At 37.9% G+C, this 10,563-nt stretch overlaps 1 pseudogene across 1 annotated transcript in view; it reads right to left on the reverse strand.

The window, feature by feature from the left end:
* LOC149529423 (glycolate oxidase 1-like) overlaps positions 1–7,867 on the reverse strand; it is a 49,080-nt pseudogene extending 41,213 nt beyond the window's left edge. Inside the window, exons 1-4 of the transcript XR_016358451.1 lie at positions 7,352–7,867; positions 7,058–7,204; positions 5,140–5,264; positions 5,007–5,053 (exon numbers count right to left, since the gene is read on the reverse strand). The product of XR_016358451.1 is annotated as a glycolate oxidase 1-like (transcript). The remainder of the gene's footprint in view (positions 1–5,006; positions 5,054–5,139; positions 5,265–7,057; positions 7,205–7,351) is intronic.
* Between the last annotated feature and the right edge of the window lie 2,696 nt (positions 7,868–10,563).

The raw sequence follows: 10,563 nt of genomic DNA on the forward strand, positions 1-10,563 counted from the left end.
TACCCTTGCTTGCCCAGTTATTTTTCCTTGGTCGTGGTGGTTTAGGACTCCTACATATTTGCTCAATGGTAGGTGGTGCCCCCATGCCCAATTCCTTTTTTGGTAATGCTTTCCCCCCTTCGTTGCAATCTTGCAAGTGAAAATTTATCATGCTAACAACATATTGCTCATCATTTTTTTGAAGTTGAAATTACCGTAGCATTTAATTATATTAGCCATCCATTTCCAATTCATATATCGTCATAACGATTGACCAATATTCCATTTTCTATAAAATCATAACAAATAACCAATTTTTCTCTTCGCATGAAGCCTCAACAGCTATAAGGAACATTTAAAATTTGAGCCAAAAATTGGGATGTAACATGCTCCAAGCACCCTATCATGCATTCTTCTCCAGCCTTACAATGGTTGGTTGTTGGTGGTGAAACTAAAGAATAAAAACAATCCTGTATGGGTTAGTAAAGAGACATAATTGGAAGAGCAGATACGAGTTGCCCCTCTAAGTAGACCACACCAATGTTGGATGGACGAGAATTCCTAACACATGCGGACCATGGGATGTTATATCACGGCCTTGGCTTAAGTTGCATCAAATGTTTTCGGCACCCTATTATGCATTCCTCTCCATTCCCTACTGTGGTTGACTATTGGAAATAAAGCTATAGATTTAAGTATGTGATAGTAATTGCTTTTTTACTTTAGAAAGCTCAATTAATATTATATAATTTAATTATAGAATACTATTTGTAAAAAAAATTGTATTGTATTGTTTTTGATTAGATAAACAAGTTTTGCAGGGATCCTAAAACCCAAGTTTAAAACAGAACAAAAGGCTGAAAATAAGCAGATAAAGCCCAGCCAAAGGACAGAGGCCAAACAAAAGGCCAGTACAACAAATCACCAAACAAAAGGTGACCAAAGTGGCAGAACAATAGCCACCAACATAGGTTTTGACTAGGCTCCTAAAACCCAAAGATAAGAGGGGAAGAAATCCCCAACCATTATGCACTACAAAGAACGACATTCCAAAATCCAGGGGGCAAAAAAAGAACAGCAGACCAAAATCATGCCTTGTCTTTAGATCCCTTCTTGTGAGAACGTAATGCCATGTCAAAAGAGGCTGTGGATGGCTTGATCTTTTTACCTTTTACTACGGTCCATCCATCCTCCACCAAACCCGCAGCCTTCTGCCACCGAAAATCAGCAACATCAGAGCCACCAGAAATCCCTGAGACCAGGGAAGAGGCTGCAACAAGAAAGTCTGCATCCAGGGAAGAGGACACAGGAAGGGCCGATCCAATTGAAACAGAAATCGAGGGCACTTTAACTGAGGACCTTCCAACCCCCACCAAATTAGTAGCCAGTTGGCACTGAGAATCAGCTAAGCTACAACGAGACCTAGAAACCCCTGAAGCCAGGGGAAAAATAGCAGTAGTGGAGTTTGCAGCAGGAACAAGAGAAGGAACAACAACCATAGATGGAGCAATAGAGGTGGCTGCCCCCAAGACACCAGAAGACAGTTCAACTACATCCACAAAAGATGGGACAACAGAAACCAGAGGAGGAGCCGATGGAGGATCCTCCATTAAAGCACCAAAAGACGGGACAGCAAAAACCGAGGACTGATTTGCTACAACCAAAGGTGCCAAAGGATGATCCTTTGCCGAAGAGCCTGGAATAGTAGAAGAGACCTCCACCACAATATCTTGAAGAGAGTCTTCATCCCCTGGAGAGAGGACCTTGTGGACCATGTAGTGATCTTCTAAGACCCCTTTCCACCAAGACGGGGGCGACTTCGGTCTAGATTTTCCCAGGGAGCAACCAGAAGCCAAGTGACCAGTCTTGCGGCACTTCCTACAGCGGAAGGGGATACCTTCATAGTCAAGAAGGATATTCCAAGATCGTAAAGAAGAAGCCACTGAAATCAATTCTGGGAGTCCCTTAGAAACATCAATTTCAACTAGTATGCGAGCATACGTAGTACAGAAAACATTGGAAGAATCTTTATCAATCAAGCAGAAAGAACCAAGGGAACTCCCCACCTCCTCCAAAACAGAATCTACCCAAAGGTGAAAGGGGAGATTCAACAACCTAACCCAAACAGGGAAAGTGTTAAAGGATTCTGTCAAAGGGTTGAAATCTTTATGCCAGGGTTTAGCCATCAGGGGATACTTCGAATTCCAATAGAAAACATGGTGAAGGATGGCAGCTCTATCAGCAGAAGATTCAAATTTGACAATGAATAGTCCCCCTAGGCAAAGGGTAAATATGGGCTGTCTCTGAAATAATGGGGTTCCAATGATGAGAAATCGAGGCATGCAAGTCTGATAAAGAAGGCCAAAAACCCTTAAAGTAAAAGATAGCAGCATTAGCTGAGAAGTCAGCCAAACAACTAGAGATCTCATCAACAGAAAAGGGTTTTAAGTCTAACTTTAAAGGGTTAATAACCATAATCGGCTTCCCCAAATGCACAGTATCATGGAGCCCTGGCTTAGTAGCATGTCCACCTAGACCAGCCTCAAAGGCAGCCACATCAGAATAGGAAATGGCTGAACCACCCACACCAAGTGAACAAAACCCAAAAGCCGAAGGGACCTCCATAACACCAAATACAGAAAGGAAACCCGAAATGAAACCAGTCACTGGAGAAAGAGCCGGACCCATGTTGGAGCCGAAGCCAAAATCAGGAGCAGAAGCCGAGCCAAAGTCAAATCCAGGCACAAAGGCAAGATCAAAGCCAGGGGCCGAAACTGAAACCGAAGCCAGGCGAGGGAACCAAGCAAGAAGTCAGAAAGAAGAAGGGCCTAACAAAGTCTCCAGAGCTAAGAGTCCATGCAGGACCAGACGTAGAGGCCAGGACGCCCAGGGCCGAAGCCGAAGCCAGGTGCAGGGAGCCAAGCGTGAAAAAATTCAAAAAGTTGCAGAGCGGGAGATTTGACTCTAATACTGCGTCTATATAAATTGTATTGTATTGTTACTTCGGGCAAAATCAGGTATACCATAATTAGGGGACATTACATCCCTCCAATGACGTTGTGCATTTCAAAGGTTGATTAAAACTGAAGGTCAAATATAAGCTTGGATTTTCTTAATGATGTAATTATTGAGCTTCTCCTTGCTTATCTAAGCTAATAGGAGATGACAATGAATAGCTGAGACCTACGCTCCCATATGAGATGAGTCTGGAGATGATTGATATGTACATGCTATATACTTGTGAAGCTAGAGATGTCAAGACTTACTTGGATAATATAATTGTTCAAGCTTTCCTTTTGACATGGGATTTGAAACTTCAAATTTCAGGATTAATAAGATTTCAATTGCTTTGGCACCACTTGCTGAAATCTGATATCACCCTTTTTGGCTTTAGGTTGCCTGTGGGTGAGTTAGGAAAGTCAATGCAGTTGTGAATGCATACATGAAGATTACTGTAATGACTGGATATTGACATATAGGTAAGCCAAGATAGTTACAGAGATTAAATGCAGGTGTGACCAAATCTGTCTAGTGTGTAACATGCTTGTGGATGAGCTAGAATCAAATCTTAGAAGACATGAGCAGATATCCATACGTAAATGCAAGACTGATCAAAGTGTGAGTTTATTGTAGCGAGGTTGCTGTACACAATTGGGGCATATTTTCACTCGGTTTCATCAAAATTCATTTTTAATGCAGATTGCCCTACATATCTGAAAATCTAATTTGATTTTGTGCTGCATGATGGGGAGCATTTTTGGTAGGTTTCACCCCCAGAAGTAAGTTTTTATTGTCAAGGCCATTTTTCTTTCTTTCCTTCTTTTTTTGCAGCATTTATATCTACACAATATCTTAATATATTTATATGGAGATATAAAGTGTAAAGTTTAACATTAGTGCAGTCTGAACAAAGTAAAGCAGGATGCATGACTCTTTTTAGTCTTTGACATTTTTTTTTAAAAATCTGCGAGTGCTGAATAGGATTTTTGAAATGGTTTTAAATTTGCATTTGCCCTATAGCATACCACGTATTCAGTTTAAAGATTGTCGTGAAAGGTTTGACTGTTGCAATGAATTTTATTTTGGAATGATTTGTGAAGTTCACTGCACTTCATTAAAATATGGCAGAAGGAAGTCATGTCATGATAGTTAAATTAAGAATCAAAGTTGAATTGTATTTCTTCTACCCAAAACAAATATGGTATAAATTGACAGAATTATGATTTTTAATTGGTAATATTATGAAGTCTGTTCGCAATTCAGATTTCTTACAGAATTTTGTCCAGGTTGGTAAGATGCAGTAGATTATGGGATCATATTACTTCATGTAAATAATCTGGTGATTACATTTTTTGCAAAATATGATTCTAGTCTCAAATATTGATTCTTTGAACATGTGGCATAAATGATATTTGTAAAGGAGTTCATTCCATGGTGCTGATTGTAGCTCTTTATCATCTAAGTCTAATTGAGAAGATTGAAATTCCAAAATACTATCAAGACATGATTATCCTCATTCCTGATGTCTAATATGGAGCTCATGGGTGGGAACTTTCATATCACTGTCATCAACATTGACCTGTTCCAAACTCTTAGTTTTCATTAACCTTGAGTTTCTATCTTTTTCCCTGAAATCTGGCAGGATGAGGGCTCTGACACCATTTTAATGTAACCAAAGGGGGCATTGCATTCCTAATGAAACCCAAATTTCCAATTATTTAGCAAGCAGTTTTAATGCTAATGAATTCACAGTCACTGAACGAATTTCTTCAAGCATTTCAGTGCTAATTTAGGCATAAAATTCCATGTCTGAACAGTTGCAGGCTATCTACAAATTTTAGAGCAAAAACATAGAAAACTGCCTAGGATATTCATTTTACCTTAGCATTCTATAGCTCACATTATCTGGCAGATAACCATATAAAGCTGTCTGTCGTGAAAAGTTAAAATCCTGAGAACTAATACTTCAGAGGCACAAAAAGCACTGCTATTAAAGTAAATTGCCAAGAAAAGGATGGAGTTCAGACCATTATGGTTCCTGCTGCTGATGCAGCTCTTGCAGTGGCCAACTCTCCTGTAAAGTAACTAAGGCCTATTAGTATCGTAAAGGACCTACAACAAAGGAAGAGGCCACAACTGTTTAAAAGAGAGAATGAATACCATCTGGATGAGCCATCTTTTGCATGGCTGTTGGAGCAATCATGATAGGCATTGATATCTTGAATCCCAATACAGCGCTGCTTGTATCTATTTTTGATACATCAACTAAGATGCGAGGTTGAAACCTGGAAAAACAGAACTTCAAATTTTGAAAGGTGGTGTTTCTGTATAATATAGCTTGTCAGTTGGGCAAATTAAGAAATTTATTAATATTTAATCAGTTTAATTCCCTTGTGTACCCTCTTTCCCTCAATCTCAAACTTGATCCTAAGAACAGAGATGTAAGTGGAGAGCCTAGGCTTTTCTTTATTTCACCTTGGAGCTAATTAGTTATACATTTTAAACTTGCAACTTCTGGCGATCTTAAAAAAAGCAACAACTAAAATGATAGCCTTAATGTCCTCTATACTTTATACCAAACTGGTCTATAAATTCTATAAGAGTGTCAGACAGAAATTATAAAAAAATATATCTCAACTGCATACATGATACATGTCAGGATATCTGCTTAGTGATAAAGGATTTGGCTATTTTGTAAACATAAAAAATAAGAAGCCAGTGGATCTTGAAAAATAATTCATACTTTCAATGGTATGGAAAAAAAAGGCAGAGCATTCAAAATTCCAAACACTGATAGTTTCAAGTCATTTTTATGCTCTGACTGTAATAATCATGAGTTATAATGCCATACAAGACACATTTTTTCAAAACAAACAACATTCAGAATCGGCTAATGAAATTGCAGGCTCTAACTTGGTGTATCTGTGGATATATGGCTCCAACTCCTCAACGCATCAGGAGTTCAGAATTTAAAATATTTCAGATTAGGGTATGGGACTGAAAGAACAAAGATTATGATACTAACAGGCCTCATGTTAAGCCAGTAACAGGCCTCTTCCTTTTCAATTTCTAATACCCAGATGGATAAATAACTAGACTGTGATCCTTCTGATTATCCTTCTGATTGGACCAACACCCAAGGGCAGTCTTCCTGTTAGAACTAATTTGGATTTCATCGCCATGTGTGCCACGGAAGGCTAGACTCCTAATCAGAAAGAAAAGGCATAAAGTGAACAATAGCTCTACTTAGCTGTCTCTTGCAGGGTAGGGTCTATTGATGGAGCTGGTAGTTTCATCAGATGAAGAAAAAATTGCTAAAGATAACTGGAACCTTATCCCTAGACAACTTAGGGATTTTATGTCACATACTCACATGGCATTTTTAGAACTCATGCTCAGCTTTTTGTCTTTAATTGCTGCCCAAACAATCCACGAGGCCACCTGACAGTCATAGAGTGGTAAAAATTCTGAGCAGCGCCCAGTAAGAAACTGTAAGCCAGCCCTTGCTCTATACATCACACAGTTCCACTTTTTAAAATAGTAAAAGATCATTTGCAAATTGTCTCTGGATTCGATTTTGTGACTATTTTTGCATCAACATTTTGGAACAGAGTGTGATCTGAAAAATTGATGCAAAAATAGTCACACAGTCGAATTCAGAAACAATATTGGAAATGATCTAATTGATTGTAGAAATCTACTTGCTCTTAAAGTAAAAGAATTTTAGGTGATTTTAATTAATAATGCCTATTCGTACTAAACAACTTAACAATCCCTCTCTCACACAATACACAAGCAAAAGTGGTAATTAATCATCCTATTTTTTAAAAAGGATTAAGTTCAGCCCTGATAAACATAGATGAAAAACCCCCCATATCGATCGATTCATCGCAGGCTTTTGTTTGTAAGCATTAAAATATCCTCGCCTATTCAAGATCTCTATTCCAAAACCAACCCATTTAAAGTGCTGAAAAGAGTCATGTTACATGTAAATGGAAATCCGTTCTAAAAGATTAAATGCAGCTCACAATCACACACAAATTATAGCAGAAAACCAAATGAAGCTCAAACGGTGTACCTTATTCTTTGAAAGGCCCTTCGGTTTTCCTCAAGAGTCCACTGATCTTCAGCACCAGATGCATAATAATCATAAACCATCTTGGGTAACCTTTCCTTGGCAACGGCTTCATAATCTTCAACATTCACGATCTCCATATCTGATCACCTAAACAACCAACTTACATTATCAACGCCTTCCTCAAAACATTATTTAAATTTAAAAAGCCCTTCAAGAGCCATCACAATGTCATAAGACACCACTGCAAATAACATGCATACAAGATTTGTGGGAGTTATTTGAATGGCTGCGTACCTGAAAGCGGGATATCTGCAGCAGAATGAGGATGATGAGGTACTCCTGAGCACTTACAGCCGCTACTAAACACTAGATTCTTTTAGAGTCGCCAGAAAGCTCAACATTCAGAATTTTGTACGGTTTTTTTTGGTTCAAATTTTATTCACATGCGCAACAAACAATGATTTTAGCTATTTGTGCAAGCTGAACGAGTAAACAAATCCTAAGTGGACAATTATTGGATCACGGGGCTCTCGGCTATTCGCAATTCAATTGTTTTTAAATGATGGTGAGTTTCTTTCAATGGAAACGACTGGCTTTCACAGATAGTGATATCTGCTTTGACACTTTACGAAGTGAAAAGGGAAAATGAAATCGAAGTGAATTTGTTCAGGAGAATCTTAATGCATAATTACTTCTGAAGTAGGAATTCAAGCTCAATCCATTGACCAAATGTATAAAATACTATAGTTGATGAATTTGCCGGTTCGTGTCTTCTAACTTGTGATCAATTAGGAATGAAAAACTTAATCGATGTAAAAATAAAGAACTTTAAATTTATATAGGTCCAACTGCCAATCATATTCAAAAGACTCGTCCTGATCGTCTGAGTTGGATTAGGAATCCATTTCACGCACACGCTTTTTTTTTATATCGGATCTAAGCTTTGTTTCTACGCATTCGATGGTTGTAGAGAACTAAATGCACTAACCTTGTATGATGTGATTTAGATTCAAACAAGTAATGTAAATATATAGCCCTCCAAGTATATAGAAAAATAAAAATAAAAAATTTGTTTTTGATATTAAAGTAGTCAAAACAAGGGGGCTGGCTTTTGAAACAAAACATAGGTAGTCCAAAATCAGCAAACTGCGAGCAACAAGATTAACACTACATTCACATTCTTATACCTTAATATCAAAAAATAAACCCCTGTAATTTACCTATCCAAGACAAGTTTATCATAACCATCACATTTAAAATATCAATAACCAAATTATAATTGTTCTTAATAACAAAATTTGGAGTATAATCATACCAACTAAACCTTTCTAAAGCATAATATCTTAAAATTAAGTAAACTAAAGTCATATAGGGCCACTTCAAAGTATAACAAGCTGACCAATCTAGTAGAACTAGAACACAAAAACTAAAACATATAAAATTAAATGTCTAACTCATATCCTTCTCCATTCCTTTCCTTGCCAACAGCACCTTTGCCCAGTCATCTGCGAAGAAACTATACAATCGTTTAGAGTCCTATGTTCCAAGGCCTTCTTCCTCTTCCTCCTGCATGAGCAGTTGGAGAGTCATCGCAGCCACATGAGTAACCTTCACAACGAACCTAGACAGGGTCTTGAAACTCTCGTCTAAGGCAAAGAAATGGGCTTTGAACTCTTCCATATCATGATTGGTCACCTCCACAGTACCAATCAATCCCTAGCAGTCAACACAATTCCCTTCAGAAATCTCTTTATCCAAAACCTGGGAAAACTTAGTCTTTTTTTTTTTTTGTCAATCCTCCTAGGAGAGGTGGTAGTCATTAGAGAGGTCTCCATGGTAGCTTGGGGGCCTAGATGAGGAGTGGGGGTAAAATCAAAAGTATTCATTATCAAGTTGGCCAAGACATGAGTGGAGTCTCTGCTCACCTCCTTTCTCCTTTTAGTTTTCTCTACCTCTAAGTTTGAGGTCTCCTCCTCAGTTTCATCTTCCTCTTCCTCTTCTCTACTAGCATTATTCCTCCTAACGGCTTTCTCCTTCCTTCTCGATTTTGTCTTCTCACTAGCTCCAAATCTCGACACCTCCTCATCAATTTTCAAGTTCATGTTGGCCATTTGTTTTCTCCTAGCCTAGCTCTTAGAAATTCTACCTAACCTCCTACGACCACCCTCAATATCCTCTTCAAAATTCACAAGGTCAATATCAATAGACTTTTCTACTTTAGGTTTCTTCTAGTAACCTAGGTCCCTTTTGACAAATTCTTATGTTTTTTGGAGTTACCTGAGGGGGTGGAAGAGGGGGGCAGTTGAGGGGTGAGGGGTGGGGGGCCTAAAACAACTTCCACTCCCAATCTTAGGAAGATTCTACAGGCCCTAGTAATCAACTAAAGTAATACACCTAGGTGAGCAAAGAGCAAGATGTAAGTTATATAGGTGGAGGATAAGTCCTTGATGAAGGATGGTGAAGTGTTTTCCTTTCTTTTTTCTATTCCTAGCATCCATAACAATAGCTTTCAGGCCATGGAAGAGGAAAAAGACAATGGAGATAATATCATGGTGATGAAAGTGATTCAGTAAGGAGAAATGGTTAAAATAACAAACCCTAAATCTACTTTCTAATGTTAGGTACTTCACAGTAACCAAATGCACCTCATTTCAGGGTTTTGAAAGCTTCACAAGACTAAAATTGCCACTGTGCTTAATCGGTTCTCCATCCACCTTAAAGAATCTTTTAAGTCTCATCTCATATGAAGTGTCATCATCTTCTACCATTTTCTTCCTTCCATGGAAATCTGAGTAGCCATAACAATGATTTCTTCATTCAACTAAAAGGAAATACCATTAATAGTAACCCTTCTATCAATCCATGAATTAACAAACTGCAAAGAACAATTTTCATCATATGTTGTTAAGGCTTCCATGAAAGGAACTAGGTCCCACTCCTTCAATATCATCTAAGTGCAAGACTTCCTCACATAACCTTCAATGTTTGAGGACTCAATCCTGACCATATTGCCACCTATTTATGCCTCCTATCATGAGTCCTTTGAAAGCTCCAAATTGACAAAAAAAATCTTACTCCAAAAGCCAAATCTGAGTCTTAAATGTCTTGCAGGTAAATTAGAGATCTCAAATCCGCACTTCAATATATGATTTAAATTGTTGTAATTATAACTTAGAGTGGTGGTTAATTATCCATTTGGTCTCCACAAAAGCAACACTTTTGTTTTGCCACCCTTACAATTAATCATAAATTTGACCAGCCTCTGAAAAATGTGCATAGTAATCCTATTTAAAAATCCAACCTTTCCTTTTAATCTTTTTTTTCTGACAAGACCTCCGCTAATCTTTTCCGTAACCCTTTCATAAATTCTCATAGTTGATTTATTGCACCAATTCCAGCTATTTAATTTTTTTAATGATAAGATGATGATTTGATTTTTGTATGTTGATTATATTATTTTGTCATATTTTGTGATTAGGATTTAGTTGCACATTTGATATTAAGGA

Source organism: Cupressus sempervirens, chromosome 11 (genome assembly GCF_028749045.1).
Source record: "Cupressus sempervirens isolate cs-2001-9-10 chromosome 11, ASM2874904v1, whole genome shotgun sequence".
Classification (NCBI taxonomy): domain Eukaryota; kingdom Viridiplantae; phylum Streptophyta; class Pinopsida; order Cupressales; family Cupressaceae; genus Cupressus; species Cupressus sempervirens.